We start from the raw sequence: 10200 nt of genomic DNA on the forward strand, positions 1-10200 counted from the left end.
TATACTGACTACCCAATTCTAGTAAAATTTTCAAAATTTCCAATTGAATGAATTCAAAATCATGTTTATACATATTTATGAACGATAAAACTAGGTGTTAACACCGAAATTATTGTTACCTTGGAAAGGACATAAATTAAGAAACAAACCAAAATGTTAGAATTCATTTAAGAATGGAATAGAGGAGAACAAAAAGGAAAATAAAAGCCAAGTGTGGGAAATTTTCACCGAGTTATTCAAAATATATATCACATATTTTTGTACAAATAATTGAAAATACTTTTGTTTTGGAAGATAATTAACTGTTTTACCCGATGAAAGAAAAGAAAAGATGGATCTACATGATGAATCAATTCCATCATTAAAAGGAAGTAAAGTCTTCCGAAAAAGACACGCGCTTCTTGATTTAAGTCATGAAGTTGTCGTCCAGACCAGCTGTAGGTTAACGAAAAACCTAGAAAAGTCATCTCTAAAATCAGCAAGAAATTCACGGACCTCAGCATCAAACAGGGTCGCCAAGTGGTCAGATTTATCCTAACCATGAGAAGGATTTATCTCGTACAATGGGGGGCACCGTGCAAATTAGCTTTATAAGACTAATGAATCAGATCCCCAGAAAGGATAATCTCCTTAACGATCAAAAATCAGCTTTTAAGACTGATATTACTCAATTCTAGAGATTGACCTTTAAGATTGAGAATTACAAACTCATGGAATTCAATGATATCTAAACTCGAGCTTGAACGAGAAAATATTTTGATCAAAATTACAAACCGATTTGTTTTCTGAAAACCCGTTTTCAATGCGTTCATTACCATTGAACGTAAAATCCTAGGAATTCACCTGGAATCCATTAGGTCACCTGAACCAAATCGGGTGTCAACCGTAAGAACGGTGGTTGCATAGCATGGTCAAAGACAGGACCTTGTGCCAGACCGAAAAATCATAAGGGTGAGCTTTACTATTGCTCCTACCAAGGATAGTAATTGCGTCCGACACGTTATAGACCATAATTAAAAGCATGTCAGGGGACATTGCCTTAACAGTTGCTTGTTCAACGCTTTCCTTTACAACCGGACGGTAGTTTATCGAAAGGTAATATTCGGAGCAAGTATACTGGATGTGTTGCTTTCCTAATACAAGGATAGCAAGTGGGTGACACAAAACCACAAGTTTTGAGCTAAAATTTTCAAATCTGAAACCCACCAAACCCACAAAAATATTTTGCAAACACCGGTGAAGGGTTATTCCGGAAAACTTATCTAGGGTAAAAGCTAGATTGAATTTTCAAAAAGATCAAATGTTTTCATAAAGATCCAATTTCTTAAAGGATCTAAATTTTTATAGTCATGTGGGACTGTAAACCACAACGTTACTACCATTGTTTATACCGCCGTAAAGAAATCACTGATGTACAAAGTGTGAAGAATAAAGAAGTGATTCTAGTATTTCAAGACTGTATTGCTTGAGGACAAGCAACGCTCAAGTGTGGGAATATTTGATAATGCTAAAGACGAACATATATTTCATAGCATTATCCCTCAAGAAAGACAAGCTTTTAGTTGCAACTGTTCTATTTACAAGTGATATTCGTTTAAATAATAAAAGGTGAAGACAAAAGACAGATTCGACGAATTGAAGACGCAAACGACCAAAAAGCTCAAAAGTACAAAATACAATCAATTAGATTCCAATTATTGATAAGAAACTTCTCAAAATTACAAGAGTACAAGATTCAAAACGCAAAGTACATGATATTAAATTATTCGCAAGGACGTTCGAAAATCCGGAACCGGGACCAGAGTCAACTCTCGACGCTCGACGCAACGGACTAAAAATTACAAGTCAACTATGCATATGAATATAATATAATATATAATTAATTCTTAAAATTAATATATATATTATATTATATTTAAATAAACGTCGGCAGAAGAAAACAACCAAATGTGGCTCTCCCCAGCTTGCCATTCGATCGCATGGCCTGGAAGGCATAAATCCATGCGATTGCATGAGCATCTTTTCCAGATCACAGGCCTATAAAAATCGAGCTTTGGTGCACCATTTATCCATCCATAATATCAATCTCTCTATCTATATACGTAATATATATATATATATATATATATTATATTTTAATTTTAATTTTAATTTTAATTCTAATAATAAGGGTATGTTAGCAAATGTTGTAAGGGTGTAAGTCGAAATTCTGTCCGTGTAACGCTACGCTATTTTTAATCATTGTAAGTTATGTTCAACCTTTTTAATTTAATGTCTCGTAGCTAAGTTATTATTATGCTTATTTAAAACGAAGTAATCATGATGTTGGGCTAATTACTAAAATTGGGTAATTGGGCTTTGTACCATAATTGGGGTTTGGACAAAAGAACGACACTTGTGGAAATTAGACTATGGGCTATTAATGGGCTTTATATTTGTTTAACTAAATGATAATTTGTTAATATTAATATAAAGATTTACAATTGGACGTCCCTATAAATAACCATATACACTCGATCGGATACGATGGGCAGGGTATTTATATGTACGAATAATCGTTCATTTAACCGGACACGGGAATGGATTAATAACCACTAGAATTATTAAAACAGGGGTGAAATTATGTACAAGGACACTTGGCATAATTGATAACAAAGTATTAAAACCTTGGGTTACACGCAGTCGACATCCTGGTGTAATTATTAAACAAAGTATTAAAACCTTGTTACAGTTTAAGTCCCCAATTAGTTGGAATATTTAACTTCGGCTATAAGGATAATTTGACGAGGATACTCGCACTTTATATTTATGACTGATGGACTGTTATGGACAAAAACCAGACGGACATATTAAATAATCCAGGACAAAGGACAATTAACCCATGGGCATAAAACTAAAATCAACACGTCAAACATCATGATTACGGAAGTTTAAATAAGCATAATTCTTTTATTTCATATTTAATTTCCTTTATTTTGTATTTAATTGCACTTCTAATTATCGCACTTTTATTTATTGTTATTATATTTAATTGCACTTTTAATTATCGCAAGTTTATTTTATCGCACTTTTATTTATCGCAATTTCATTATCGTTATTTACTTTACGCTTTAAATTAAGTCTTTTATTTATTTAATATTTTTATATTTTGTTTTAACTGCAACTAAAGTTTTAAAATCGACAAACCGGTCATTAAACGGTAAAAACACCCTTTATAATAATAATAATATTACTTATATATATATTTGTATTTTTATAAAATAAAACTAATATAGCGTTAAGCTTTGTTTAAAAGATTCCCTGTGGAACGAACCGGACTTACTAAAACTACACTACTGTACGATTAGGTACACTGCCTATAAGTGTTGTAGCAAGGTTTAAGTATATCCATTCTATAAATAAATAAATATCTTGTGTAAAATTGTATCGTATTTAATAGTTTTTCCTGTAAAAATATAAGCTATTTCATATACACCTCGTATAACATCAAGTATTTTTGGCGCCGCTGCCGGGGACAATCTAGCTTAAAAGCCGGAAGCGCAACGCTAATATATATAAAAAAAATACGCTTTTGTAAAAATACGTTTTAAATATTCAAAAATATAAAAAGAAAAACAAAAATATAAATATTTTTAAGAGTTTGGTAAATATTTAATTTTTATAAAGTTTCTTTATTTCTATTTTTTTAGTTTGTAAAAATATAAGTTTTATTTAATTTATAAATATATTTTATAAATATATTTTACAACAAAAACAGAAAATAAAAAAAATATATTAAAACTCGAGTCCGGTACTGTAGCAGCCCACTCTGCGGCCCGAAACCCTAGCCCGTGCGATCGCATGGCCGGGTAGCTTAGGTCTCATGCGATCGCATGAGCCCGTCTGACACGCCACAGTTGACTGCAGCCTGCATTAATTACGGATTATAATTATAATTATTATATTTAAACCCTAATTAGGGTTATATATTATATAATTTAATTTAGTGTTATTTATTTAATTTGTATTTTTAGTTTAATTAGTTTATTTAAATTGTAAAATTAATAGTTTTATGAAATAAATAATATAAAAATAATATTTTTATAAAAATTGTAATTTTTACAACTTTTAGTATATTTTATATTTTATCCCTTTTTTTTTTGTTTTTAGCGTAACTTTTGTATTTTCCGTTCATATTTAGTTTTAAGACATAGTTTTTGCCATAGTTATTTTTACTTCTAGATTTTTAGGCTTTGTCGTAAAATCCCTTAAGTGCTTTTTCTTTAGACTAAGATTTAAGTGCTTTAGAATTTTGCAACGCCTTTTTAAGTTTTAGTACCTTTTTAAGTTATTACCATTTGAGATATAGTTTTTCTTATAAGCTTTAATATTTTTAGATGCCTTTTACCTATGTATCAATTATCATTCCAATTAGTAATCTCAATTTGCGATTATAATTTTAAGTTAGTGGTATTAATAAGGTTGGGTTAGTCGAGTGTTTTAAAGTTTTATAAATCACTCTTTTTCTTTCTTATTTTTCGACGCCTTTTATTTTTCAACTCTTTTCTTTTTCTTCCTTATTTCTCGATGCGCTCTTTTTCTTTCTTATTTCTCGCCATTCTAGTTTTAAGACATAGATTTTTATTCTACTTCTTATCTAAATTTCTTAAAATTACGAAAATTTATTTTAAGTGGTTAAATTGATAGACATCAAAATTTTCTGGTTCGTAGTAATAGTTGGATTTGTACGTGGACCGGGTTATTGGAGCCAAACAGTACTCAATTATATTGAGACCAAACGAATCATGCCCATCTGCTGCATCTTTTGGCTATTCGAAACGTGGGCAAAATCAGAAAAGTCTATTAATTGGATAACTTATATAATTTTTCTTTCCTTTTAAAAACTAATAGGATATTCAGTGAATGCAACGAGCAAGACGTTCACCACCTTTTGTAAGTTCACCACCTGTAACTAGATCAAGACATCTAGCTAATATTACCGCCGTTGATTTTTCTTTAGAATCGTCATCCAGTCGACCAAGTACTCCAGTTCAAATTTCCGATAATCCATTTTTTGAAACCGACCTCACAATTGAGAATCCGGAGAATATTCAGGGACAATTCGTAGATCCTGAACCATTAAATTTTCCTCCGGAACCACCAATCATTCAAACAGAGATTGTTGAGAAACGAACCATTAAATCAGAATCCTCTAGTAATTCCTATTCAACAAATTCAATTATGGAGAATCTGGAACCTTTAAGTATGGAAGACCGAATGAGAGCTAAACGCCCTGGCCAAGGTCACGCAATTACTCATCCAGACATTAATGCGCCAGATTATGAAATCAAAGGACAAATTCTACACATGGTGACTAATCAATGCCAATTTAGTGGTGCGCCGAAGGAAGATCCAAACGAACATCTTCGTACCTTTAATAGGATCTGCACACTATTTAAAATCCGAGAAATGGAAGATGAACAGATATATCTCATGTTATTTCCCTGGACTTTAAAGGGAGAAGCCAAAGATTGGTTGGAATCGTTACCTGAATGGGCGATTGATACATGGGATGTTTTAGTTGAAAATTTTCTTAAACAATTCTTTCCTGCATCTAAAGCCGTAAGACTTCAAGCAGAAATTGTTACTTTCACACAGAAACCAAATGAAACTCTATATGAGGCATGGACAAGATTTGGAAAGTTATTAAGAGGATGTCCGCAACATGGTTTAGACACCTGTCAAATAGTACAAATATTCTACCAAGGATGTGACATCACTACAAGAAAAGACATCGACATAGCAGCTGGTGGTTCTATTATGAAGAAAACAGAAACTGATGCTTACAAAATTATTGATAACACTGCTTCCCACTCACATGAGTGGCACCAAGAAAAAGATATCGTTAGATCATCTAAAGCAGCTAGAGCCGATTCTAGCCATGACTTAGATTTCATTTCCGCAAAGATAGATGCTGTCGAGAGACGAATGGAAAAGATGACTAAAGATATACACTCAATACGAATTAGTTGTGAGCAGTGTGGAGGACCACATTTGACAAAAGATTGTCTCAGTATTGAATTAACAATGGAACAAAGAGAGAATGTTTCATATCTAAACCAAAGGCCTGAAAATAATTATCAGAATAATTATCAACCGCCAAGACCGATTTACAATCAAAACCAGAATTATAACCGAAATATTCCATACAACAATCAACAAGGTCCTAGCAATCAACAAGTATCCAATAATACTTACAATCAGCAAAGACCTAATTTTCAAAACAAACCACCACAAACCGATGATAAAAAGCCGAATTTAGAAGATATGATGACAAAGCTAGTTGAAACTCAAACGCAGTTTTTCACATCTCAAAAACAAACTAATGAACAAAATGCTCAAGCATTTAGAAATCAACAAGCTTCTATTCAAAACTTGGAACAAGAAGTAAGTAACCTAGCAAGGTTAATAGGTGAAAGAAAACTGGGAAGTTTACCTAGTGATACAAATGCTAACCCCCGGAATGAAACAGCTAAAGCCATTACCACAAGAAGTGGTACAACACTTAAACCACCTGAAATACCTGTAACTTCTGATGAACCTATTCCTACTCCACAAGAACCACAACCTGAACAAGATAAGGAAAAAGAACCGGTAGTTGAAAATGTTAATGAAGATAACACAGTTAAGGCTAAACCTTATGTTAAACCATACTAACCACCACTTCCTTACCCGAGTAAAATGAAAAAAGAAAAACTTGAAGCCGAGCAATCCAAATTCTTGGATATGTTTAAACAGATAAATGTAAATCTTCCTTTCATTGATGTGATTTCAGGAATGCCTAGATATGCTAAATTCTTGAAAGATCTAATCACGAATAGAAAGAAAATGGAAGAACTCTCGGCTGTTACTATAAATGCTAATTGTTCTGCAGTACTGTTGAATAAGATACCAGAAAAATTATCTGATCCAGGAGGTTTCACAATTCCATGTTTTCTGGGTAGTCTTAGTTCAATAGAAGCATTAGCAGACTTAGGTGCTAGTATAAATTTAATGTCGTATTCACTATACGCGAAACTAGACCTTAGAGAATTGAAACCAACAAGAATAAGCATACAACTAGCCGATCGATCAATAAAATATCCTAGAGGGATAATGGAGAACATGCTAGTTAAAGTTGGTACTTTAGTATTTCCAGTAGATTTTGTTGTTCTGAACATGGAAGAAGATTCTCAAGTTCCTCTCATATTAGGAAGATCATTCTTAAACACGGCTAAAGCAATGATAGACGTGTTTGGTAAGAAACTGACCCTAAGTATAGAGGACGAGAGTGTTACCTTTTCAGTTGATAGAGCAATGCAACAACCGCAATCTGCAGATGATACATGCTATTATATTCAAACTATAGATTCACATGCAGAATTGTTAGAAGAATTTCCTGAATTACAAGGAACAGGAGAATGTTCTTTAGGAGAAGGAACTGAACCAATTAATGAAGCTGAAATGTTAGCTACACTAATAGCTAATGGATATGAACCAACAACAGAAGAAATTCAAATGCTAAAAGAAGAAGACAGCTATCGATATAAATCATCGATAGAAGAACCTCCAACATTAGAGTTAAAGCCACTTCCAAACCATTTGGAATACGCTTATTTACATTGTGAATCTGAATTACCTGTAATAATATCTTCTTCTCTTACTGAAAATGAGAAATCACAACTCATTTCTGTGTTAAAAGCTCATAAACCAGCCATTGCATGGAAGATTCATGATATAAAAGGAATAAGTCCTTCGTATTGCATGCATAAAATCCTTATGGAAGAAGGTCATAAAACGTATGTGCAACGCCAACGAAGACTAAATCCTAATATGCAAGATGTTGTTAAGAAGGAAATTATTAAACTGCTAGATGCAGGTTTAATTTATCCAATTTCTGATAGTCCATGGGTAAGCCCAGTTCAATGCGTGCCTAAAAAGGGTGGCATGACTGTCATTACAAATGAGAAAAATGAGCTTATTCCTACTAGGACTGTAACAGAATGGCGTGTTTTTATTGATTATAGAAAATTAAATGACGCCACCAGAAAAGATCATTTTTCCTTACCTTTCATTGATCAAATGTTGGAAAGATTAGCCGGAAATAGTTACTATTGCTTTCTTGATGGATTTTTTGGATATTTTCAAATTCCAATAGCACCCAAGGACCAAGAGAAAACCACATTCACGTGCCCTTATGGTACTTTTGCTTACAAACGCATGCCATTTGGACTTTGCAACGCCCCTGCAACCTTTCAAAGGTGCATGATGGCGATTTTTCACGACATGATAGAAGAATGCATGGAAGTTTTCATGGATGACTTCTCAGTCTTCGGTGATACATTTGAATCATGTCTAGCTAATCTTGAACGAATGCTTATTAGATGCGAACAATCAAATCTAGTTCTTAATTGGAAGAAATGCCATTTCATGGTTAACGAAGGCATCGTTCTTGGACATAAAATCTCAAAGGAAGGAATTGAAGTGGATAGAGCTAAAGTAGATGTAATTGCTAAACTTCCACATCCCACCAATGTTAGAGGAGTTAGGAGTTTTCTAGGGCATGCCGGTTTTTACCGACGTTTCATAAAAGATTTTTCTAAAATTGCCACTCCTATGAATAAACTCCTAGAAAAGGATGCTCCATTCATCTTTTCAGATGAATGTATCAAATCTTTTAATATTCTTAAAGAGAAACTCACTAATGCACCGATCATGATAACACCAAATTGGAATCTATCGTTTGAATTAATGTGCGATGCAAGTGATTTTGCAATGGGAGCCGTTTTAGGACAAAGGATTGAAAAACGATTTCAACCTATATATTATGCTAGTAAGACATTACAAGGAGCACAAACGAACTATACAACTACTAAAAAATAACTCCTTGTTATTGTCTTTGCTTTTGACAAATTTCGATCATATCTCGTTCTAGCTAAAATGGTGGTCTATACCGACCATTCTGCTCTTAGATACCTATTTTCGAAACAAGATGCTAAATCAAGATTAATCCGTTGGATCTTACTCTTACAAGAGTTTGATATTGAAATCCGAGATAAAAGAGGAGCAGAAAATCTCGCCGCTGATCATCTTTCTCGTCTTGAAAATCCCGAATTAGAAGTTCTAAATGAATCGGCCATACAAGACAACTTTCCTGATGAATATCTATTGAAGATAAATTATAATGAAATTCCATGGTTTGCAGACTATGCAAACTACTTAGTATGTGGATTCCTTGAAAAAGGATTATCGTACCAAAAATGAAAGAAATTCTTCAGTAATATAAAACACTATTTTTGGGAAGATCCACATCTGTTTAAAAGTTGTCCCGATGGAATAATACGCCGATGTGTATTCGGAGATGAAGCTAGTAAAATTTTAAACCATTGTTGAAATGTCCCGTTCTTATTGATTAAAAACGTTCCATATTAATTGATTTCGTTGCGAGGTTTTGACCTCTATATGAGAAGTTTTTCAAAGACTGCATTCATTTTTAAACAAACCATAACCTTTATTTCATCAATAAAGGTTTAAAAAGCTTTACGTAGATTATCAAATAATGATAATCTAAAATATCCTGTTTACACACGACCATTACATAATGGTTTACAATACAAATATGTTACAACAAAATAAGTTTCTTGAATGCAGTTTTTACACAATATCATACAAGCATGGACTCCAAATCTTGTCCTTATTTAAGTATGCGACAGCGGAAGCTCTTAATAATCACCTGAGAATAAACATGCTTAAAACGTCAACAAAAATGTTGGTGAGTTATAGGTTTAACCTATATATATCAAATCGTAACAATAGACCACAAGATTTCATATTTCAATACACATCCCATACATAGAGATAAAAATCATTCATATGGTGAACACCTGGTAACCGACAATAACAAGATGCATATATAAGAATATCCCCATCATTCCGGGACACCCTTCGGATATGATATAAATTTCGAAGTACTAAAGCATCCGGTACTTTGGATGGGGTTTGTTAGGCCCAATAGATCTATCTTTAGGATTCGCGTCAATTAAGGTGTCTGTTCCCTAATTCTTAGATTACCAGACTTAATAAAAAGGGGCATATTCGATTTCGATAATTCAACCATAGAATGTAGTTTCACGTACTTGTGTCTATTTTGTAAATCATTTATAAAACCTGCATGTATTCTCA

The 10200-nt window shown here is 33.0% G+C and overlaps 1 non-coding gene across 1 annotated transcript; it reads right to left on the bottom strand.

Annotated features, from left to right (window-relative positions):
• Positions 1 to 5604: 5604 nt before the first annotated feature.
• On the bottom strand, positions 5605 to 5711 carry LOC139895159 (small nucleolar RNA R71). The gene has a single exon (XR_011775624.1). It is a non-coding gene; the product is annotated as a small nucleolar RNA R71 (small nucleolar RNA).
• Between the last annotated feature and the right edge of the window lie 4489 nt (positions 5712 to 10200).

This window comes from Rutidosis leptorrhynchoides, chromosome 2 (assembly GCF_046630445.1).
Source record: "Rutidosis leptorrhynchoides isolate AG116_Rl617_1_P2 chromosome 2, CSIRO_AGI_Rlap_v1, whole genome shotgun sequence".
Taxonomy (NCBI): domain Eukaryota; kingdom Viridiplantae; phylum Streptophyta; class Magnoliopsida; order Asterales; family Asteraceae; genus Rutidosis; species Rutidosis leptorrhynchoides.